Here is a 25,268-nt window from a genome sequence, read left to right on the forward strand (position 1 = left end):
GTAATGCTCTCTCTGAAAACTCACGTGTAATAGGGAACAAGTATTTAAAACATTCAAACATAATTTTTCTTTGCACTCATTCTAAAGAGTAGATACTCTGAATGAAATAAGGGGAATTGCTTGGCCTGTAATTATGCTTCTTCAAAACAAGTTCCAGCATTTTCCTTCTTGCTTCCAGCATGACAAGGGCAGAGTTCCCTTTAGCAGTAAGATTTTTTTCCCCCTGCTGTCTGACATTGTGTTGGCCAGGACAAACCTGTCTTTCCCATCACCAGTCTGTTGTCAACAGCAATTGCTACTTTCAAATGCTGAGATTTAAGACAATTTTGCTCATAACTGAATTCAAAAAGAGCAAAGAGCAAGTGCCTAAGCAGTATAGCAAGGCTTGTAACCAATATAACTACCAACTACAGATAATTAGGTGGAACAGAGAAAGAGAGAGAGAGGCCAAAAAATTCCAATAGACATATGAAAAAGGAAAGAAACCACCACAAAAAGAGCCCTGACAGTCCAGGCACATGGAAAGGGGCAGTCATAATGCATACTTGTTATTCTCTTCACATATTTGAAAAGACATTGCTCAAAAAAGGTTTGTGTGCATGTGTGGGCTTGTGCGCATACACACACACACACGGAAACTGCACAAGGTTTTTAAAGACAGATAATCTTGAAAGTGTCAAAATTCAAATGACCTAATACACAACACATGAATATATCAACAAAAAGGCCAATACCAAATGCAAACATGAAGTTTTTTTATTCCTCCACCCAAGTAAACAAAGCCAGGGAGCTAACAGCTCCTATCCTGATGGGCGAGAGATAGAAAGCACAGGAACTGCAGTGCTGCTGTTTCTGCAAGGTGAGAAGGGCAGGGGGGAGAGAAATCTAAATTTGCAAAGCATTAACAAGAGTGAATAGACACAGTGCGAGCGTTTTTTTTTTTCCTGAGACTTGTAGCATGTATCACTGAGACTAATAGACTTAATGTCCAGTTAAGCAAATACATTATTTTTTCAAGTCCAGTATACAATAGTATATATAACACTATATATTATATATGGTACTCATAGCAAACACAGTAAAAGTTTGAGATAGCTCCCTCATTTTGCCAAACTCCTCTTTCAAGCTGCAATTTTCCAGATCAAGCCTCAGTCTGGGAACAAGTTAGGGCCTTGTTACACTCCGAGCTGCTCAAAATGTTGATTGGTGTCGGTGCTATGTCTAATTTGAAATAGTCGTACCTTAAGGTTAAAAACCTTCTCTGACTGTCCCTGACCTGCAGAACTGTGACTTGCCTCTAGAGGGCTGGTGAGCAGAGGTCTGACTAGGAGCTACAGCTCTGAGTTGCCACCACACCAGGGGTCAGTAACATTTTTGGGCAGAATGCCAAAAACACCTCCGACTTCAACTTGTAAGATGTTGGCGTGCTAGGGGAAGTGGCGGGGAATCCAAGAGGGGCTTGATTCTTGTTGTGGTAGAGCAACCCTGGCCCTTTCTTCGCCATCTGCTCCAAGAGGCATGTGCCAAGCAAAATGCCTTCATATGCTACACTGGCACGCTGCACTACAGGACTAGTGAGCCAGGACAGGCTTCTAACCCTGCTCTAGGTCAGGGTATCTGAGTGATGGGTTGAGGGGACAGAACCATGAAACTGGGAGATGGAGAGTTAATGGGTGAGTAACACAATGGGAGGTAGAAAGGAAATGGGGGAAGGGGAAGGGTGATGAAATGAAGGAAGTCAGCTATTAAGGATAAACTAAAAAGAACTAAAAAAAATAATTTACAAAGAAATAGAGAGGAAGTAAATTAAAGAAAGTCTCATGTTTTAATAAATTGGGAGTTATAAGTGGAGTGTGGGGGCCATGCTTCCTGGGGTGGCGGGAACAGTGAGAGAAAGTGCTACTGCCTCTTCCTTGGGAAGGAAGCCCCAGCTCATGGGGACCCAATCCAGCTCCCTACCTTGTCCTGTCCCCCCGCCCCCTTCCTCTCCAACCCTAATCCTGCACCCACCTGTGCCCTGTAGTCTGGCTACCTGACATGCATTTCAATTGCAGTTTGCATAGGATTGCACCCCTGGGAGTATGATGATCACAGACTCAGGGGCAGTAAGGGGAGTTGGTTTGGTTTTCAGAACCATGTCCTGGGCACTAGAGTTCAGGGTTTGGAAAGTCTGTCCACACAGTAGGAGGGCGAGGGAGGGACACTGCACCCTGGGATGCTAGAGGACTGCAACTTGGGAAGCTCATTTGCAGGGAGTGGCCACATATTAATTAAACAAGCTGTGTAACACACAGATCAGAGGTATACCTGCCCTGGAGTGGGGTAACTTTAAGCTTGCTAAAGTGCACTTAAAACTAGTTTCAGGTGTTAATGTATGGACAATCCAGGAGTTAAGAGCAACAGGAGCCACCTAAAAATAATGTGCAACAAAGCCCTTATTTGGAAAATTTGCTCTCAAATGGCTGAATGATTTCTATTCAAGGGATAATGAAATTGTGCCACTACAATTCAGGAACCTTGTGAATGTCTCCAGCCAGCTACTCAGTAGGCAGCAACAGAAAATTTGAAGTTTAGCAGCAACTCAAGTTAGGAGTGTGTCTGTTACTCAGGTGTGGCCATGATGATTTGGTTGGTTAAACTGGACTTTTGTTAACAAAAATTTTCTGGGTTCCCATCACCCCCTGTCATAAAGGGAAGTACTAAAACTAAAAACAAACTACCAGCTTACCCCAGGACAAAGAATTCAGATCCTCAGATCCTACAGAGGTACACTCCAATTGTTCCAAATTAAATACTTGTAAAAGTGTCCAAATTAACACTTCCCTGGGATAATGAAGGCTAATTTAAAATTACTGCCATCCTAACCTGTTTTGAATCCAGTCAAAACCTGGGACAGTCAACCCACAATTAAGCTGGTGGTCCATTTTTAGCTTAAAAATCTCTCAGCTTTTGATGGAAACACCATGGATGTGCAGAAAATACTTTTCTTGATGATGATCTGTAAGGATGTATGTATACCTCCTGCCACATATTTGAAAAGGGAATGAGGTGTGGTTAGAGGAATTTAAAATCCAGTCACAACTGGAAATAATGGCTAGATGCCAACCAGGCTAGAAAAATTCTATCATCCAAATGTGAAGGTCTGAGATTTCACTTCGTTTAAGAACTAAGCATCCAAACATTTCCATGTACAGACGTGTGCCACAGGTACTATATAGTATTGCAGGTCTGAGGTCCAAACTGATACTTTTTGGCTCTGACACAACCTCATAACTAGCCTTGTGGAGAGAGGTCTTCAGAACTCGCCTTCAGAACAGGTCTAGTGCCAGTTTCCAGATCACAGGGCCTGGTTCTCATAGTAGACTAAATCAGTCTGACATCTGTTGGGAGGGCAATACAGCAGTACATAGGCAATCCAGGAAGTTTTTGGAGAGCACTGGGGCGATTTCCTGATACCAGTGTTGGAGAGACCAACTAGAAACCATGCTCTTCCTGACCTGGTGTTCATAAACAGGGAAGAATTGGCGAGGAATGTAGAAGTAGATGGCAACTCGGGCAGCAGTGAGCACAAGATGATCAAGTTCAGGATCCTAATGAAAGGAAGAAAGGAGGGCAGCAGAGTATGGACCCCGGCTTACAGAGAAGCAGACTTTGACTACCTCAAGGAACCGATGGGCAGGATCCCATTGGAGGGCACTCTGAGAGGGAAAGGAGTCCAGAAGAGCTGGTTATATTTTAAAAAAACCTTACTGAGGGCGCAGGAAAAAAACCATCCCAATGGGCAGGAAGACTAGCAAGTATGGCAGACGACCAGCTTGGCTTAGCAGAGAACTCTTTGGTGAACTTAAACACAAAAAGGATGCTTACAAGAAGTGGAAGCTTGGACAGAGGACTAGCGAGGAATGTAAGAATATTGCTTGGGCTTGCAGGGATTAAAAACAAAAAACCAAGAAAACCAAAGTACAATTGGAGTTGCATCTAGCAAGGGATGTGAAGGGTAACAAGAAGGGTTTCTACAAGTATGTTAGCAAAACGGAAAGGTTAGGGAAAGTGTGGGTCCCTTACTGAATGGGAGAGGCAACCTAGGGATAGATGCTGAGGAAAAGACTGAAGTACTCAATACCTTTTTTTACCAGTTTTCATGGGCAAAGTCAACTCTCAGACTACTTCACTTGGCAGCACAGATTGGGGAGGAGGTTAGCAACCAACAGTGGTGAAAGAACAGGCTAGGGACTACTTAGAAAAGTTGGACGTGTACAGGTCCATGGGGGCTGGATGAAATGCATCTGAGGGTGCTGAGGGAGTTGGCTGATGTGATTTCAGAAGTGCTGACCATTATCTTTGAAAACTAATGGTGATCAGGGGAGGCCCCAGACTATTGGCAAGGGCAAATATAGTGCTCATCTTTAAGAAAGGGAAGGAGGAGGATCCAGGGGACTACAGACCAGCCAGCCTCACCTCAGTCCCTGGGAAAATCATGGAGCAGGTTCTTAAGGAATCCATTTCTAAGCACTTGGAGAAGTGATCAGGAACAGTCAGCATGGATTTACCAAGGGCAAGTCATGCTTGACCAACCTGATTGCCTTCTATGATGAGATGACTGGTTCTGTGGATAAGGGGAAAACAGTGAATGTGATATACCTGAACTTTAGCAAAGCTTTTGATATGGTCTCCCATGGTAAGGGACTTCTTGCAAGCAAGCTGAGGAAGTATGGGTTGGATAAATGGACTGTAAGGTGGATAGAAAGTTGACTGGATCGTTGGGCTCAATGGGTAGTGATCAATGGCTTGAGGTCTAGTTGGCAGCCAGTAGCAAGTGGAGTGCTGCAGAGGTTGGTTCTGGGACCAGTTTTGTTCAATATCTTCATTAATGATCTGAAAGATGGGATAGACTGCACCCTAAGCAAGTTTGCAGATGACACCAAGTTGTGGGGCAGTAGATACCCAATTTGACGGTGGGGCTAGGATTCAGAAAGACCTAGACAATTTGGAGGATTGAGCCAAAAGAAAGCTTCTGAGGTTCAACAAGGACAAGTGCAAAGTCCTGCACTTAGAACGGAACAACCCCATTCACCACTACAGGCATGAGACTAGCCAAGCAGCAGCCCTGTAGAAAAGGACCTGGGGGTTACAGTGGACAATAAGCTAGATATGAATCAATAATGCACCCTTGTTGCCAAGAAGGCTAACAGCATACTTAGCTGTATTTGTAGGAGCATTGCCAATAGAGCAAAGGAAGTAGTTATTCCCCTCTATTCTACACTGGTGAGGCCGCATCTCGAGTACTGTGTCCAGTTTAGTGTGCCCTTCCCCCACTATAGAAAGGATGTAGACAAGTTGGAGAGAGTACAGTGGAGGGCAATGAAAATGGTTAGAGGGCTGAGGCACATGACTGCTGAGGAGAGACTGAGGGAACTGGGCTTATTTAATCTGCAGAAGAGAGACTAAGGAGGGGATTTAATAGCAGCCTTTAAGTACCTGAAGTGTCATTACAAAGAGGATGGAGCTAGACTGTTCTTAGTGGTGGCAGATGACAGAACAAAGAGCAATGGTCTCAAGTTGCAACAAGGGAGGTTTAGGTTGGATATTAGGAAAAACTCTCTCACTAGAAGGGTGGTGAAGTACTGGAACAGGTTATCCAGAGAGATAGTAGAGTCTCCATCCTGGGAGGTTAAGGCCTAGCTCAACAAAGCCATGGCTGGAATTATCTAGTTGGAAATAGTCCTGATTTCAGCAGAGGACTAAAAGACCTACTGAGATCCCTCGATTCTACGATTCTATAAATGCTTAACACTTTGTAACTCTACCAAGAATACCACGTTCCTGTTAAGGCTCTTTGCTTAACCACAAACAGAAAAAACCTGATAACTAAAAGTTCCTGGAGGATTTGGATAGCTAGTAAAAAGTAACTAAGAGCTCGACTGGTGCTGTTATTTTTTGACATTCATTACTACCACCTCAGGAACATCAAAAAGCATTAGACAAAAGGGAGCTACTTTTGGACCACAAAACTCAAGAAAACTTTTTGAGTTTAATATAACTGAAAGCATTTCAAATATCGGCAAAATAGTTCTCTTGGAAAGAAAAAAAAGAAAAGAAAAAGAATTGAACAGAACAGGTAGTGTGAATGAATTCAAACTGGAAATCAGTTAGCCAAGGTGTTCTATTGATTTGTATAAGGGTTTAATGCAAGCTAGTTCCTTCCACCTGAAATCCTGTCACTGCTTGGTGTCATTACTTTAAAAAAACCTGAGGACCCGTTTTCCCTTACACCTGGATCTTTTACCACTCTGGTGCTTGGTTATATTATTCCCATTTTGAGCTAAATTAAAAAGGAGAAGCAGAGCTTTGACTTGGTGGTAGTAATGAACAAGGTTAGCCTGGCATTGATCTGTGTAAAGAGGCCAAAGCTAGGACTGCTAGAAGCAAAATGTGGTCAGTGAACTCTACAGTACCACACAGTGACCTCGAGCTGATTCTTAGCTCTGATTGCAACAAAAGTAGATTTGCTTCTCAGTACAAAGAATATTTAAAGCAGCACATTAGTAAGTGAACATGTTTTCATAATGGCAGATTGGAAAGGCATTTGAGAGAAAGAAATGGGCATGCAGCCAAGGGCACCTGGGCCAGGGCAGACAAGGAGTCCTAAACCCAAGACCTTGCATTTGGGAGACCAGAAAGCTAACTGCCAAGTTATAGCAGAGAGAGTAGAACCAAGCTGTGTACTATAGCTATCAAATATAGAATCTTTAAATCTATACCAGGCTTTACAACTATTTTGTAATGACCTACCACTAGCAGCATATTATGAAATGCAGACATCATTATTCTGAATCTTGATTAAGCACACAGCAGAGGACTTAAAGTAACTTAAGTGAAACATGTTAAAAACTGCATTTCATATTATGCAAACTACAGTAAATCTCAAAAATCCCATAGAAATCAGGGTCAGTTCTACCACGAAGCAAGTATACTTTAACAATTCATACTTAAAAGCAAGTTCACATATTTACAGAAAATAGGATTTCACAATAGTTAGGAAACATGGACTAGACTCACCTACATACTCTGGTTGTGGTGTGCCACTGTGCAGTGCAAAGCAGCCAAGTACACCGCTACCTTCTGGTTGCCTCATTAACCAGTGTAATCAAAGGCAGCATCTATGGTGTAGAATGAGATGAATCTTATCTGCACTGTATTCTGATCCCAAGACAAACAGATCAGTATCTGGATAGGGAACGTAAGGTCTAGGTGCTAAAGGAATTGTATGAGCAACTCAGCTATTGGCATTCCAACTCTATTAAAATCAATACTCAGAAAGGATCTTGAAGAAGCCATCTGACATGAGACCAATTAGCAAGGAATTGGCCATTTGTGAAGACCCACAGGATCACATTTATGATTAATGCTCACATTACATAAATCTGTTACTCAAATCTCTCTTTGTAACAATGAAATTATGGAGAATCTCATCAGTTTCATGCCAATTTTTGGTAAAGCTAACAGAGGTTGGCTAACAGCTCAATTTTTAGTTCAGAACATCAGTTTTGCCCATACTACCAAATACTAGCAAATGCTTGTGGAAATTCCTTAGAATTACAAATCTTAAACATCAAAGCAACTCCCAGTGAAGTCGATATGCTTCTCCAAAGGGAGCATAACTGCCCTAGTGTGTGCTACCAACAACTAGAAAAAGGAAGGCTTCCAACATCGTGATTTTTAAAAAAATTCCAACAGGATTCACAAAGTACCATTTTTTTCTGATCTCTTTTCATATTTAAATACATGCCTCTTCAGCATTCATACTGTCTAGTAAAATACCAGACTGTTTCTTAAACCTTAATGCTTGAAATGATGTTCTCCCTCCATTATTCAGGAAGCTTCATAGCAGCACTACTACTATTTAAAAGTTTTTGAAAACATGTCCACCACAGCATAGACAACCATCTCAGATCAGCAATTTAGTTTAACACCCTTCCACCACCACACACACAGAGCTCGATTTTGAAGAAACTTTCAAATTATACTCAAGCCAGAAAGCTGCATGACAACACCAAATTCTTCAATGTCACTTGCTTGACCCTCCAAACCCACCCTGGTTTGATTCTATCTTTCAGTAGGGTTTTGTGGTAGCCATGTTACAATCTGGGACATGTGGTTGTCAAAACAGACTGGGAATTGGCAGACTAATTTATGGAAGCTTAAATTTTTTGGAGGGTTTTGTAAGTTGTTAACTGAATGTTTCTTTTGTCTTCTCCAATTGCAGAATTTAGCAGGCAAACTTGCATCCAACTAGTTATAAGTACTTGCAGGAGAGCACCCAATCACCTTCAAGGAAGACTGACCGATTCAAAATATCAAATGCCATATTTTGTTGCTACGTCAGTCACAGTCTCAACAGTAGGATATCCACCACAAGAAAAAAACAGCTCCAGTTCTGTACAGCTAGACTTACAAGTGATGTGATGCAGCTTCTCAGGCTACTAAAACATGAAAGTGTGAAGGCCCTTAAGTATTTTCCTGTTTAAAAAAAACGGATTGCTAAAAATATCCATACACCCTTCATATAAGCAATTCTTCTATACGCTTTAAATGATACATGCCCATCTTCTGGTCAGTTTCCACACATTTCAGCTACCAAACTTGGGAAAGGGATAAGTGCAGAGAAGTTTAACAAACAGAAAGGGTGGTCAATAAGGAATGCAGGCTCCTAAGTTTTGCTTAAACTCCATGACAAATGCTGCAGAAGTGTAAATTTTACTGAATAAAAAGATGGGTCAACAGTACTTGGAGTGATTCTAGTCCTCAGTGTGGCAAGTTCAGAACAGAATAATTTACCTTTAAAACTGTCATCTTAATCAGACCAGTCAATTTGGAAGAGCATCTTTATGAGGACAATTTTGACATTATGCCAAATACCACTTAGGTGAAATCCCAATCACATATTAAAGCCCAAAAATACAATATTGGAAATTAGTATTTTTATACTGTTTGTATAGTCACTCTTCTGGTTTTTAATCTTAGATCTTTTCACAGTTCCTTTCAGTATTTATATAGCCTCATAAAACTCTACTCTAAAGAGTAAGCAGTAAGATCCATCTACCCCATACAGTACATTACTTATCAATATAATCATATAATGTGAAAGGTTTATATACACCAGATGGATCTCATTAAGTTTCTTTCTTTCTTTTTAAAGTGTGCTTCAGTTGGAATTTTGAGGAGAAAAATGACAAAAATTTCACTTATAATTATACCAAAAGCTGTTCTACAAATACACTATCATTCCAATGCAAGCCTATTTGTGATCACCTATTTCAGAAACAAACAAAAAAAATCTTATTTTTATTTCAAGTCAATTATTCTTTTATTTATTTTACACATTGAATAAAGGACAACTTTACTAACTTATCTGGTCTAATTCTTTGTGTCCTTTACAGTAGGCCAAAGCAGCCAAACCTGCTGCCAGCAAAAAAAATAGACAGATAACCCCAGTGACATGTCAAAATGTTGACTCTGAAGAGTACTAAAAAAAGATATTAACATAGAAAGTTTTTGAACGAACCCTGGACACAAGTTATCTATCTACAGATTTAGACTAAGAAACTAATTGATTCAGCAACCCTACACATTGAGCAACAAGAGATAAAAGGATTTCAAATCTGCAAAGGACTTGCCAGTAAAACTGACAATGAAGATAATGTGAGGACCAAGGATTTCTTAGGGTGGTATCTTTTGTTGGAGTAGCTGTATAGGTGGGATAGTTAGACAAGCATTTGAATGCAATTAATTCTTCATCACTACTACCATGGAAATATTCAAATTCTGCAAATATCTTAGATAAGCTTCTAAGCCAAGTAAAGCTCTTTAGGCTTTAAAATATCACCCACTGAAATAAACACTCCTCCTGCTTGTTCTGAAGACAAGCTGATTTAATGAAATATGGAATATACCAAAACAGGGAATATTAAAAATGGTTTACTAAAATAGATAATATACCAAGTATAAAAAAAAAGCTACCTTTTAGTTTTAATGTATGTTTTAGTTTAATTATTGTCATATTACATTCCCTTCACCCCCTCATTCCATTCCCCGGCCTCATCCCTAGTGAGTCCAGGCAGCTTATAGTTTGTATTCTATCGAATGTGAACTTGACTGCTTCTATGTTACTATTGTGGGATGCCAATAAAAAGGGGGGGGGGATGGACTTTTTTCTATAGCTTTATAGTATTGACATCAAGTCTGAAAAAGTGTTTTCTTTTTTATTATTGTACTTATTTGTGTGAAACTACAGTAAGAAGAAAACTTAAAATTTACTGTATTCAAGTCACTTTATGGCACTTATTACAGTGAATCTCAGGACATCCACAATGGAGGTGAGCGAGGTTAGGCAGACTGAATAAGAAACATGCTCTTGTCCTTAGGACTCTACTGATGTCAGACTATGGAGGGTCACTTACTATAGCTTTGGAATGGAATTTCAGCTGGAAATAATTTTTACCCAAGGCAGAAATGAAAGGCATGAAGGGAAACAAGGATCTGAGGGACCAAAAGGCCCCCATGCTGAACAAGGAGGAAAACAAAAAATAAATTCCTCTACTAATAAGCAATAACTGAACAAAAATTATTATAAAAATTAAGCTAGTTGTATATCTGGGACAGCAAGAATCAAGGGCAGGGACTAACTATGCATATTTTTCATCACTGACAAAGAGTGAGAATTTGGTAACTAGCATTATTTTTTTCTCAAATTGGGAACAGTCTGCTACCTTTGAAGGGTGTCTCACTGACAACCGGCAAGACCTTCCATGGGACAGAAAAAGCCTTTGCACAGCCAGTTTCCTCACGTTGCTGTCAGCATGCCCTGACCTGAAGGAAAGGGCCTCTAGGGATGAGTGTAGTCCATTCTCAATGCCTACTTAATACTCTACCTCCCTACAGAGACCGCCAACAAGAGTGACAATTAGTGTCAGTTGCAAGAGTTTGTTATGTGGATACTTGTCCACTTTAAAGGGACTAAATCTACTAACTCATTCATGTGAACCACCAAACAGCTCCTTGAATATCTGAACTTCCAGTTCACAACAGAACTGGCTTTCATTTTGTACTAAGGACTTTGAACTGAAACAGTGGGTGTCCCACTACCAATTTTCTAGATAACACTGAGGGTAGGAACCAACATGCATTTGAAGTGCAGCAAATCCAAATCCCACAGCATTTCAAATTCAGGGTACTTCAGCACCATGCAAAAGTGTGGCCCCTCTTAGGGTGCCCTGAACTGGCTGTGAAGGCATGCAGTAGTGGTGCTCTTCAGCCCCCTGGAATCAGGAATCCCTGCATCCTCGAGACCAGGTATCCGCAGGTTTCCAAGGACAGGTGAGAACACAGGAGAACACTGAGAAATGCCAGAGGATGCAGATGTTGTAGAAAGTACTTAAAATAAAGAGCTTCATAAATGTTCCTCTTTTCTGAAGACAATTTTGAAGAACTTTCTGGCCGCAAATATTTGCATCCTCTGGAGTGTTTTGAAAAGCACATCTGTCTCTGGCCAGAGTATTTCTCTAGTGTCATTCTGCCCCACAACTCCAAGCCTCCTGGTAACAACTTTCTCTATTTCCTAATTCTGAAAGAACTATTCTTTTTTTATTTTTATGGCACTGAACATATATCGTTAGCCTGTGTGTACACATATTCTAGTGAGTACCAGAATCTCCACTTTCATAGCTTTTCACCATATCTTTTTAAACACTTCAGCTTTTATCAGCTAAATGACATGTTTATAGTCTATCATTTGCCAAAACACAATACTACTCTTTTACAGTACTGTACACAGCATTTGCTTGTAGTAATCAAGGAACAAAAACAGTTTTATTTACCACAGTCAATAGAAATCCATGCTTCAGTAGCATGCATGTGATGGAAAGGGAGTCAAAACATCTAAAGTCTCTCTCTGCTTGAGGTATGGTATTTGATGGTGACAAGACTGGATTTGTAAAAGATTTACTGATTAAGGGCTACAAGGTAAAGACTTCTCAGAACAGTGATAACGGCTAGGTACAAATTTTTTAAAAGGTTTATGAATTATTTAGAAAACCATTGAAAAAAACATATAGCTGCAAATTAGAATAGTTTAGCACTCTTTTTTTTTGACACTAGCATGATAACTCCTACAGCTACAATTTTAAAGCTATCACTTTACCCAACTGGAAACTTTTGCTTGGGTAACAATCATATCTGCATTTAAGAAATAATCAATTCTATATTTAACAAATCTACCATTGAAACATGCAAAGTTGCCAAATAACATAGGAATTCACTAAATAATGAAAATACTTGCCTTAGCATACAAAGTACTTACACCAGAAAAGTATTTGGTCATCAAAGACAAGCAGTTTAATGCTAGTATTTTGCTAAATGAAAGAATGAGAGGTCTATATTAAAAAGGGGGGGGGGGAGCAGGACACACACACAGATAAGTCTGCCTTCCTCTTATCTCTGATCTCACTCATGCTCTCATCTCACACTCCTTCCAAGAAGAGTGACCTTAAATGTGTCCTGATATCCAGAAGAAGTAAGGTTTGATTTCAAACCAGGAAGGTGCTGGCATTCTTTTCAGCAATTTTACACAGTATCTTGATTTGAAGACTTAAGTAGATCACTAGTAATAAAGTACTTTGATCAGAAACATGCTTCCCCAGTTCCTTATGGAGTTTAAATAAAATGTCAATGAGAAATTGATTCAGACACTTAGTTTACAAGGAATATTTCAAGTAGCTTGAGGAAACTGGTTCATTCTCTATTAGAAGTAAATATAAAGTGCTACCCTTATGTGGCATAGAGACTACAATAGGAAAAAATTAGTTTGTTATCTTTCCAACACTTGGACCATACTTTATGGGGATCCACTTCTTTAATTTCACTTTTTTTTCCAGGTCAGAGAAGAAACATCTTAAACGCCATATGCATAAGAGGCAGGAATGCAATATATTCAGTCTGCTTTACATCAATAGCCAAAGGAAATAAATACTTTATTTCAAGTATCAAGCGAGTTTTCTTTTGGATTTTCCTCTTATGTCTCTATCTTGGGAAAAAAAATAAATGAAAAAACACCGTTTGCTCATTCTTCTTCCTCAAGCCTCATTGCTCTTCTAATTCTACAAATCCCATCTACCCACCATTGTTTTAGTCCCTAACAAATGTATTTTGAGTGGGGACAGGTGATTAGTCATCCTTATCAACTCCCCTTTACTTTTAAGATCTTCAAGCAAGAAGCAAGCCAACTGTCTCCCACTGGGAAAAGCTGACTGCAGCCGATTCCACAGCCCATCAGCACTATGGTTTCAAGTAAGTCAGGTGGGCTGTCACCCAGAAAGTAGTACTCAGACCAAAGGACGGGCCTGGTTGGTGCATCACTTCAGTCTAGTTTTTCTCTTAAATGCTGCACTTGGTTTTCCTGTAGCTCCATTCCATACTCTCACAGCAGTTGTCACTCTTCCTTCTCTCTCTTCTGGCCCTCACCTTCTCATACACATCACAAAGCAGCAATGAGGTTACACAGATACTCCAAAATACAGCAATCCCACAGGACTCTGTTTTTTTGTGAAAGATAGCAAGCCCTTTTTTAAACACTCCCCTCCTCCACAACTCCCCCAAATTAACTGAATTCAGAATATGAAAAAAATTAAAGGGTCAGATCACTGTTACTACTACAGAAGAGAGTGAAAGAAGATCCACAGATTTTTTCATTTGAGGGGGCAAGGAGGTGAGGGAAGATGATGAGCAAAGAGCAGCAAGGAACTCAAGGACAAAACCCCAACTTTACCTACTACATCTGTTTACATTTTGAAAGTTAGTTTAAGGGAGAGTTTAACTGAAGATTTGCATGAAGTAAAGGACTCCAAGGTGGTGGAATTGTACAATATTGTTGAAGGCAGAATATGGGACACATTTTCAGCTGTAATAATTCTATTCATGAGCCAGAATGGAATTAATGCTCTCAGAACACAGCAGAAATGACAAAGCTAGAAACAGTAAAAAAAGAAAAAAGTCACCGAACTAAGCAGTGATGATAACCAAAGACAGAGCAGCATGTAGTACTGTAAGTTAGGTAATAAGGGGTTATTGTTGTGCAGTCGGTTTTCTGACTGCAGCTACGCTCATTTCAGACTGTTGCCACCCTTCTATTAAGGTTTCAGTGCACAAGTGTTAGGTCTTGACTTACAGATTTGCTACCAGGGTCACTGACATCATAAAGCCCACAACAGTTGAAAGAACCATTCTGTTTGGTTTACTGTTGGCATGATATTTAAATAAATATGTTGGTGCACTAAATTAACAGCTACTAAGTTGTTCAGTGGTAATTTGACGTCTAGTACAATGTTACATCATTTGTTGGTGGATTATAACTTGTCTTTGCAGGATGATGAACTTGATCTAATGGCTTCACATCTCTGGAATTTAAAGTAACAGGCAAAAAGCTCTTGAGACTTTTCTGTCATTAATTGTGCAACAATTAATACTACACTCTTCATTCAGTACTGCAGGTCTGAGTTGCTTTTTATATTTAGGGTACTTATGCCTGGAAAAAACAGCACCTTACTTTCCTATAATTTGTATTTTAGCTACTCCTTTGAGGTAATAATAATGACCAATTAAAATTCAAAATATGAAATAGGGGTCTTTTTTAGCTGCCTTGCTAACAGACAAAAGAAAGAAAAATTCCAGTCTCTTCCTTACTTGTGCCAAGAAATAAATACTTAAACAGTGAAAGAATATGCTGCTAATTCCATGCACCAATGTAATCACTGACTGTAAATAAAAAACAGTAGACTCAGCAATATTTAAACAGTTCAAAAGTTTCAGCTCAGATAGTTGGTAACAGAAAACAAGGGCTTATTTTGACACATGACATGCCTGCTCATTAGAGATAATGAACCTGGACTGGTCCTTAGTTGTACTTCAGCATTCTCCAATTTCTACATTTTTGAAAAAATGCATAAGAATGAACAGAACAGTTTGTGTTTAAAGTACTTTTTAATGGACACAGTCATAAAAATGGTATTAATCTGGAACCAGGACTTACTTCAGAGAGAGATATCAACATGTAAGACTCAACAATTAAATGTTTTATTTGAGGAAATATATTGCTGGTTAAACTAACAAAATAAAAGATGGATACATTGTTTAAATAATGTATATCCATCCATCCAAGATACCTCAACAAAAGATGATTTGAACAATTTTCTGGAGATTTAAAAAAAAAGACTGCCTTACAAATATATGGAATGCCCCAAAAAATGAGAATAAAGTCTTCAGTATAAGTTTAAAAGAAAAGCTTAGTTGAGAAGTCACATAAAGAATCCTTAGCGGCAAATGCTGCAAATACCAGTTTGATTTGTCAGAACTAAGCAGGATAAAATCCAGTCTCTCTCCACCCCGCTAAATGTATTTACAGTTATACATTTTCTTGTTTAACAACGAAAGCATATTAGTCTGTTTCATTTTTGTTTATAATTTGTTTCTAGATAATTTTACCTGAAGGCTCTTGTGTGTGGGCTGTAAACTGCAATATCTGTGTTGCAATCTCTGCTGAAGAATGTTTTCTTGGTGCAACATTGCAGAACATAACTCTGTTGCTGACATCATACCCAGCATTGAACTTCACTGCAAATTGAGTGTGCTTTCACACATATAATAATGTATAAGTGTTTAAAATTGTAGGGCTTGCAATAATTGTGAATTTGTAACTTGTTAAGTATTATACAGATATTGCCTATCTAACATTTGTGGATTAACTAAGAAAAGTAGAGTTGCATGTTGACCAGGACCTCATTAACAAGAGTCACAAATTAAAAGCCAAATGCAAAATGTGTTCACAGTTTAAGTGCTCCTTAATCTTCTTGGTTAATCTGGCACTGAAGAGCACATTCTAACATCCAAAATAATATTTTTCAAGTCCTCCTTTCAATTTTTAAAAGTGACTTTGGAAACAGCAGCGAAAAAAGTCAAACAATAAATCTGATGATAACCATCTATACAGAATTTCTAGCAGCCAGGTTTATCAAGACAAAAACAACAACACAGAATTCTTATACCAAGATCACATTCAGTTCTTCAAACCAACTTAAAACAATATCAACATTTCAAATGCCATGTTTTGCTGATTCTAAACAATGCACAACAGAATTTTCAAGTCAATCACATGCAGGAGATATTTGCTAACTAAGATTTTAAAGTGATGGGTATTGTAGAAAAACCTACACCTTACTGCTTTAGAGCAAAATACAAGCAAGTCATAAAATCCAAGAACTAAATTTTTAGATTCAACTAATGTGTATATATTCTTTACACATAGGTCATTCAAGGACTTTCATTCTGTATCTGGTAGGTTTGTCTATTATGATATGCCCCCATCTATACCTTCAAATTCATCTCCATAATGATCACCATTATGTTTCTTTCCAATTATGTAATGACTGTATGGGATAATTAGAGCACTTTCACTCTACTTACACATTTCTAAATGGCATGGGGGACCTTCTTTGTTATTTAATTATGTACATAAAAAGTAACAATCTGCCCTTCATAAAAGAAGGTAAGGAAGGAAGTCACCCGTATTCCAAATATAGGTTAAGACTGGGAATGAGGGAAGTTCAGTGCAGCATAACCCCAGCCCCAAAATGAATGAACAAACAAATGCACACACCACAGAGATAATTCAGATGAAATTATATTCTTGTGAAAAATGCAAGTTTGACAACGCTGGAAGTAAAGTTCTCTGTTTATGCACAGGTTTAATAGAAGAGTTGAATCCCTACATTGCACATCCACCCACTCCAAAACTGCTCAATCGGCCAGCCAGACCACATTCCACATACTTCCAGCCAGGAGAGGAAGATCAAAACTCTCAATGGTTCTTTACCAAGTGATGTTGGTTACCTCAGGAATGCCTGATAATTAATCCATTGATGCTTATAAGGAGATTTCCTACTGTAGGCAATGCTTTTGATTCAACATGTGCTCCTTACTCATGAAATCAAAGCCCCTATTAACAACTTTTCCCAAGCTTCCTATTTGGTAATATATCATATTACACAAGGCTACAGCCTCAAATATATTTTGGCCTAATTTCAACAACTCAACACATCCACAGCATTTGGCACACTGTTCTTAAGTCAAACAAAGCAGTGCTTTTTACCACTTTCAAAGAGATACTGTAAAATAATGTAAAATTAACGTAGGCACAAAAAAAAAAGGTCAGTAAAGGTAGCTTATATTCAGTGACTTAATGCTACTGAAAAAAAATATTGAGAAATCCTGCTTGGAATTTCCTCACAAACCCTTAAGTTTTCTAAATGTGCAAGAATGAACATGCACAGATTAAAAGCAAAGCTGTTAAAACATGTTTGAGATTTTAAATAGTTAGTTCATATGCATGTCAAAACTTTTACAAAAATTGTCTCTCTTAAGTTATAACATACGGGACATGGAGAGAGAAGATGGAACACGTTGCACCCAGAAGCCAAAACCACAAACTACGCACAGACACCAGGAAGAATCTGGGGCTACAAATCAAGGAGACACCAAGTCCTGGTCTTCCCTGCCATCTGCAAAATTGTACCATTCAGGACACTGCTCTCTTCCTCTCAAAAACAACTCTGCAGAGTTCCAGACTTTGGCCCATCTCTTATTATAAAGTACAAGAGAAACTTCTTGCTCCCTAGTCTCCTAGTGCTGAAAAGCTAGACACTTTTTTCACCATGCCATGCTACACAAAGAGGAGACAGACTGCATTGCTAAAGGATTTATGATTTCAGGACCCCCACATATATTAGGGAAAAAAATCCTAGAGTTATAGGGCTTCCTAGCAGGAGAAGCAAGAAAGTTACAGAAAGAGCTTCAGTTTCTTGTAGCTTCCCTCCAAAAGCAGCAAAGGAAATAACTAATTTCCCAATTTATGCATTTTAAGTCTTAAACCAAGAGGACTTCATCTGGGTTTATATTTAGTTTCCTTGAATTTCAGAAAGCAGAAAACGAATTTGGAAAAGGTGGAAACAGCTGTGCAGTTACTCACATAGCTTGGGCATCAGAAACAGCACCGTCATGTTAGTCCAGCTCTCGCTCAGGCTAATACTTGCTTATTATCAGCCAGATCTAGCTTGGGTATTTCTGTAGGACCCTGTACCAAGGGATACCAACAGACTCTAAGGATGCAATATAATTGTGTTTTCATCTAAGTCGTACAGTGATTCTTGACCAGTGAGCCATGGCACCCTATGGTGACTTGGTATCCTTTCAAGGATGTCACAGGGTTCCACACAATATTAGCCCTGTTGGTGTGCAAACATGATTCACAAGTTACACCCAGAAATTTCAAGTAGGAATCCATAGTATTAAAAACATTCTGACCTGTTGTGGTCTGAGTTCTTTGCAACAGAAGAATTATGCTATTATTTTTCTGTAATCGAAAAAAGAGTAAAACTAAAAACTGGCATTTTCCAAGGGATGCTCCAAGTCTAAGAAAGGGCGCCTAGTGTTTAATGTATTAAATATTCCTCTCAAATGAACAGTGAATTTCTATTTAATTAAAATGCACCTGTCTTGATTACAAAAGTGCACAGCTGCGAATAGGTACACATTCTTCTATGTCTATGTATTAGGAGCACCATGTCTCATGATATTAAAAATGTAGTGGAAATTCATACACTGCATCTGTACAGCATGAGCTCAACAATTATTTCTAAAATTAAAAATTGTATTCAGAACACTTCAAAGGAACTTGTCTTCTTTAGGGATTAAATCCAGAGCAAGTCTGAAGGTTTCAGATTAAATTGTTTGAGTTGGCAGAGTACAAAGAGCATGTGAATTTGTAAAAACCAGTAAAGAGCTGTTTTTCCCCCATATGGATAACACAAAACCAGCCAAGGGAAACCCCCCTTGTCACCCTATTATGTTATTATTATGAAAATCCTCATTGCTTCCCCCCCCACAAAAAATGGGGCTGAGAACAGGTTTATGGAGTGTCTCCTCCATGACGACTTTTCACTCTTTTGCCATCATAACTCCAACACATTTATTCTATATCAGATAAAATTCTGTTACCAAGAATTTTCCTTGGAATCCAAAACACAGAATGTAAAAAAAACAAACAAACTAATTGGCACATCAATATTTGGTAATGTGCCCTTAATGATTTCTTCCCCCCCCTCTGCAACCAAAGGGTATGCATGCTTTTGAAACAGAAAAGCAAAAAAAAAAAAAAGGACAACTGAAAAGAGAGAGATGAACAGAAGGCCTTCCGAAGAGGCTGAAAATCTAAAACATAGCTAATTAGCTCCCAGCTTCTAACACAATAGTGGGTGTACTATGGTCTGTTATCAAGTTTATAGCCAAGGGCACAAGACAATACAACCCCATATTCATTTTAATTACAGCCCATGGCTTTTGCAGTAGTGGTGTGTTTCAAAGGGTTTAAGCACTCATTTATTTCTACACCATACATGAAATAAGGCAGCTCCCTGTCATACAGACTCACCAATTAGACTGAACAGTTTCTGATCTCTTGCTCTCTAGAAGGAGAGCAAAGCAATGAGAAGCTTTTTTAAAGCACACTCTCCGAGTTCTTTAAAAAAAAAAAAGCTTTCTACTGCCTGTAACTTTAAGTTTGTGCCTTTTAGCTTTAAAGTTAATCATTTCCAATGCTGCAGTATACTAAAAAGGAGTGTCAATGTAACATTCCAGTTATGATGCTGTTTTCATTCTTAACTGTATTAGAAAGGTCACCTCAGTTTGATTTATACAAAATCAATTTTCCTTTCTTCTTATCAAAGCCTTTTGAAGGCTTGTCCCATACAAGCCTACAGAAAGTGAATATGACCAGGTGGCCTAATACATTTAGCAAAAGACTGGTCAGTGCCTCTATTAAAATACAACTGTTATAGTAGTCTTGCTAAAAGAAAAAAGAAAACTGCTAATATAAACTAGTTAATTCAATCTCCCTCCCACTAAATAAACACAAGTGTCCATGTAGAATAAAATTATCTGTGACTAGTTTGGCAAATGCTCTGAGATCATGATTCAAAGGGCAGAAAATTCTGAAGGTACATAAATGTTGGCCAACTTAAGAAAGATTGAAAAAAAACAAATGCACACAAATGGAAAAAAACAAGCAGAGGGCTGGCAAATCTGTCAATCTCAGTATAAGTATCACCACCATTGCCTTACCAAGTTTCTAACCCAATTCCAATTCTGTTAAAACACGTTAGTCTTAGGAAACAGTCACATCCATGTCAAACTCTGCTGACTACAAAAAAGCTAAAAGGGACAGGCCAAGAATAAGCATGCTTCTGTCTGATTGTAATATTGCTATGTGTAGGACCTGTCCATTTATTTACAAGTGAAATAAGATTAGAAAAACACTGGGTAACAGTCTGGGCTTGTTGGGGAGAATGGGAATTTTGCTTTCATTTCATATTGGAAAAAGGTTTCCACCAGGATTTTCTCCTCATTTTTCCCAGTGTATCTGCTTCATACACTTGACAACTCTTGTTCAGTGTTTCAATGGTTCCCCTGTATAGTTTCTCACTTACTATGTGTGCTGCTCTTCTCACAAAAGGGAGACCTCTTAAAAAACAAAAAAAACAAGCCAACCTGGACAAACCAACCTGGACAAACCAACCTGCATGAACAAAACCAAACAGCATACAACTTGAAGAGAAACTTAGAGATAGTTTCAGATTCAGACAATGCACCTACTTTTTCCCTCAGGTTCTGAACTGTCCAGGTTGACAGTGCTCAAGCAAACACTAGATTTTATGCTGAACAATGATTAACGACTCAAAACAAGAGTACAGTATTGACTAGATCCCAGTGAACTCAGTAGCAACTGTTAAGTAAATACACTCAGACCGAAAACTAGCAGCCTATTTCCTTTCACCACTCTTGAATATTTATGTTTAGTATCCCTTTAAAACAGGGATCTTGTCTTTGTTATTGTACTGAAACCATGCCTAATTTCTAGCCCCATTGTACAGAGCACGTACAGATACCTACCAGTGTGTAATAACCCTGACCTGGAGTTTAATACAAGTGACTTTCATCCAGTATGACAGCATCTAGCACAAGGAGACCCTGGTGGTAATATCATACTGCAACACACATTTCAGAAGCTAGGCATCAATTTTACCATTTTATGACAATGGAATGCATTTAAGAAAAGAAATGAGGCAGAAAGATTCATGCCCAAAACTGAACCAGAAGCCAGATGCATTACTTCAGTTAATTACTAACCAACTAGATCAAGTACCATTTTTTTCTCCTCCTTTTATGAAACCTGAGATCAGAACCAGCTTCCTAGTCCTGTCAACATATGGCTTTCTTTTGATGGGTTTAAGATAGCAAAAAGTCACATTTCCCAGAACAGAGAGCTGGTCCTGGTTTAAACCAGAAAACTTGAGCACACCTTAAAAACATCCATCATGACAAATACAAATGCTGAGGAGGCCTGAATGACTAGATGGAATTATTTTGATATTTATGGAACTCTTCAAAAGTCCCTAGAGAATACAACCAGGTTACAGGGCCAGCACCAGAGAAGCATTTCCTAAGAGATGTGCATTTTTTCCCTGTGGCAGAAGCCAATCTACTTTCTTAGACCTATTTTTGGATGTTACTCCTGTACTTAGCTCAATACGTAGCAAGTCTATAAACCTCACCACCTACCACACTGCAACACTGAGAGCTTTAAAGCTTTAGCTATTGTTCATCTTTCAATAATGTGAGAGATGAACATCCAAATTACATCCCTCTGTCATCAAGCTGAACTGAAGTACTGTTGTCAGTGGCAGGAAAATTGCTATACTTCAGAGCAAATAAGGACCGAAGTAAAGGGATGGCATAATGGTACAGTACTGTATGTTTAAAGTACATTGTATAATGCTCCTCTCAGCGCTGAAACCTAAAGCAACTGGCTGGATCATAATGTGTCAAGATGAACATTTAATGTACCTTTCCCTGGCGCAGGAACAAGCTCCCCAGCAATTCTGCACACCAACTACTAAAAGACATCTCCAGGCTAGGAAGAAATATGGAAGCAGCAATGATAGAGATCCATAAAATTAAATATTCTTACTCAAGCTCTTAACACATTTAAAGTTTGTAGCCAGCCTAAGTTAAATTCAGTTTGGTACTTTTGTTTCATCTTTTTATACCTTAAAGCTTAAAGTTACTAACAGTGGAAACACACACACACACACACACAGAGTCGGCCCTTTATTCATGGGTAGTACCTGACTTAATAATGATGGCAAAATCTATTCCTTTGCATCTAGCTTATAGTAAAAGGTCAATAGAAGCACTATGTTGCAACCTTCAAGTTATCAAGAAATCAGTAATATTTGTCAACAGTGTAATTTAGTGTCACATTGCCTGATGAGGTCTACTCAGTAATAAGGCCTGGAAAGTCTTTGTTTATGATTAAGCAATAAGGATTGAGGTCCAGGGCATTTCCTGGGGATTAATGACCAGCTGGGAGAGTGGATGGCTAGAAGCAATGCCTTGGGCCATTAACCCCAGACAGTCATTAATTTCCCCAGGAAATGCTCTGGACCTCAATCATTACAGCTATAAAAAAGGTAGTTAAAAAGAAAAGTTTAACATTAATGCTCTATTAAAAAGAAAAGTCTTGCTTTGTAAACAGAGAAGAAAGTATCTTTCTCATTTTGTCACGCCCCATGTGAAAAAAGTGTTATTTTTTTTAAAAAAGATATGAAAATAATGTGATTTATCAGGGGAGGGGAACCTCTCCCACCTAGCAGCCAAGACTTGCATCAACCAGTTTTGCAAAGAAAGCAAAAACTAATCTTTTTCCACAACTGACTCAAAAGTTTGTTTCGCTCATCAAGTGGTGAATGAAGGTGGGCATTATCACAGAATCACTTCAAAATGCACAGTCAGCTGGTTTTCCCTTATTATACTCAAGACAGACTGGGTCTAATGTCTACATGCATCTACATGCATCATTCTCCTGCATGAAACTAGCTGCGTCTCAGAAGCAGTTTTAACTACTTAAAGCAGTACAGTAGCTGGGCCTCTCCTCAGTCATTATAACACTTACATAAAATAAAAGTATCAAGCTATTAATGTTACAACAGGATAAGGCAATTCATCTTGACAAAAGTGCACATGCTCCCCTCCATCTAGCTGTTAAGTAGATTCTGTCTTCTTCCCTTATTCGCATGTATAGTTATTTGGAATTCATTTAGAAGTTTTAAGATTTCTTTCCAAGTCATTAAGAGCCATTGAACAAGGAAGTTTAGGGTTAAAATACAGTGAAGAGAGTTGGCTTATATCTGAAATAATGAGCCTGAACAATAACATTATCTGCACATAATCAAGGCTCTGGGCTATTCAGAGACACCAGATACACACAGCAGGAGCTCAAACTACACTACTCCACTCAAGTGGCCAAAAACTTCTCCATCAGAAAGGAGAGGTCACAGGTATTTCAGAGAATGTAGATGCTTATAGAGGCATTCACAGAAAGGCCTCCCCCACTTCAATTAGCCTTCAGGCTGGTTGATTAGCTGGCAAACTGCTTGAAAGGGTCAGTTTGTCCAAAACTGGTATTTCCACTTTGGAAACAGCTCAGGCATGTCATATACCTGTGTTCACTGAACCATGCTCTTTTAGGCCTACAACTGAAATGACTGTTATTGCCTGACACAGGAATGTCAGAGGGTTTCTGTAATCATGTATGACATCCAACATTAAAATTGTTGCCTGAAACATAGTATTTTATGAGGCACGACATAACTGCAAAGTTTTATAGATTTGGTTGGAGTGAATTCCAAACTCCAAGTCAACAGCAAAAGGACTCTTTTAGCATGTCTTTTAATTAAATGGACTAAGGTCATTTTGCTGGAATGGTTTAAAAACAAAATCCCAACCAACAAGGGGATTTTGGAAAGTGGAGGGCGAGTACTGTTTTGGAGGGGGGGGGGGGTTCTCCTAAGGAATACATCACAGCCTGCATCCATACACCTATCCCACCAAGCTGCCTAGCTGAAATGACACGTACCTACAGAACCTGATCTCACTCCCGAGTTAAGGTACACCTAAGGCAAGCAACTGGGCTGTTACTGTATATTTTGACGCTATGGTAACTAATGCGACTGCACAACTAAAGCCAATTTACTTTCTTGCTGCTTTTTTTTTTTTTTTTTTAAGAATGGTTGCCAGGAAACAGAGCTATTCTTAATAAACAAATACAAGATGAATGCAATTGCCACATTAACCCTCTTGTTAACTTCAGAAGTTTAAAATTACACCCTCATTACCAATGTGTAATTGAGTAGTCTCTTGGCTGTTTCCTGCATTTATGAGGTTATTTAAAGAGTTCATTAGCACATCAAGAACACCAGGCTCGCTAATGATAGCTAGAATTCTTATCTAATATTTGAGCCTGACTTGCACAACTCGCATCTACCAGTCAAAAAGGGAAAAAAGAAAAGAAAAAGCGGGGGGAGGAAGCCTGCAGAGTGGAGCTGCTTAATCCTACTGTTGTGGGAAGCCCCGAGTTTAATCTCGTTCTTAGCAGCGATCTGGGGCAGCAGCAGCAGCAGCAGCAGCCGCCGCCGCCGCCGCCAGTCCGTCCTCCCTCTCTCCCTGGCGAGGAAAGATCCCTTGCTCCAAACTTTGCAGCTAGGGAGGCAGCGCAGTTGCACTTCGCAAGCTGCATGTAGGGGCGGAGAGGAGGGAGGGGGAAGAAGGAAGTCTAGCGAGTGGCACCAGGACTCTTTCATGCCTGCACAGGGACAGGGAGCGGAGCGGCTGGTTGCTCGGCGGGCGGGCAGGGCGCCTGGCTGTGTAGAGAGACTTGCTTGGAGGGGTGGGGGCTGCTTTTTTTTTTTTTTTTTTCCTTCCCTCTCCTTTTATTATGCTTATTCTCATTCTTATTCTGGTTGCTGTTGTTATTACCTGTGTGGGGGGAACAAGAGCAGGTGAAACTACTGTGGGTGAGTTGGTGCTTCTGTGCCCATTGGCTTCGGGGAGGAGGTGAGGCAGGGGGTCGTGTTTCACTGACACCACCACCACGGAGGCAGCGGCGGCGTCCAGGGGCTCGCCGGGGCGGAGGCAGAGTCTTTTGGGGGACGAGGCGGCGTCGGCCCCGGCCGGGTAGCCCGCCGCCTCGTAGAGGGCGCGCTTGGGCGGCGCGGCGGCTTCGGCCTTCACCGGCGGGGCGGCGCCGTCCGGGGGCAGGAGGTGGGCGG

General features: G+C 39.5%; 1 protein-coding gene across 3 annotated transcripts in view; it reads right to left on the reverse strand.

Moving 5' to 3' along the window:
- Positions 1-25,268, reverse strand: part of KCTD1 (potassium channel tetramerization domain containing 1) — a 148,321-nt gene that overhangs the window by 80,714 nt on the left and 42,339 nt on the right. The window contains exon 1 of one of the 3 annotated variants that reach the window (XM_019547274.1): positions 24,976-25,216. The exons of the other annotated variants lie outside the window; for them this stretch is intronic. The gene's annotated coding sequence lies outside the window, so the exon portion shown is untranslated. Of the gene's footprint in view, positions 1-24,975; positions 25,217-25,268 lie in introns of those variants that run through there. 3 annotated transcript variants of the gene reach the window in all.

Source organism: Crocodylus porosus, unplaced genomic scaffold, assembly GCF_001723895.1.
Source record: "Crocodylus porosus isolate Cpor-Errol unplaced genomic scaffold, CroPor_comp1, whole genome shotgun sequence".
In the NCBI taxonomy this organism is placed as follows: domain Eukaryota; kingdom Metazoa; phylum Chordata; order Crocodylia; family Crocodylidae; genus Crocodylus; species Crocodylus porosus.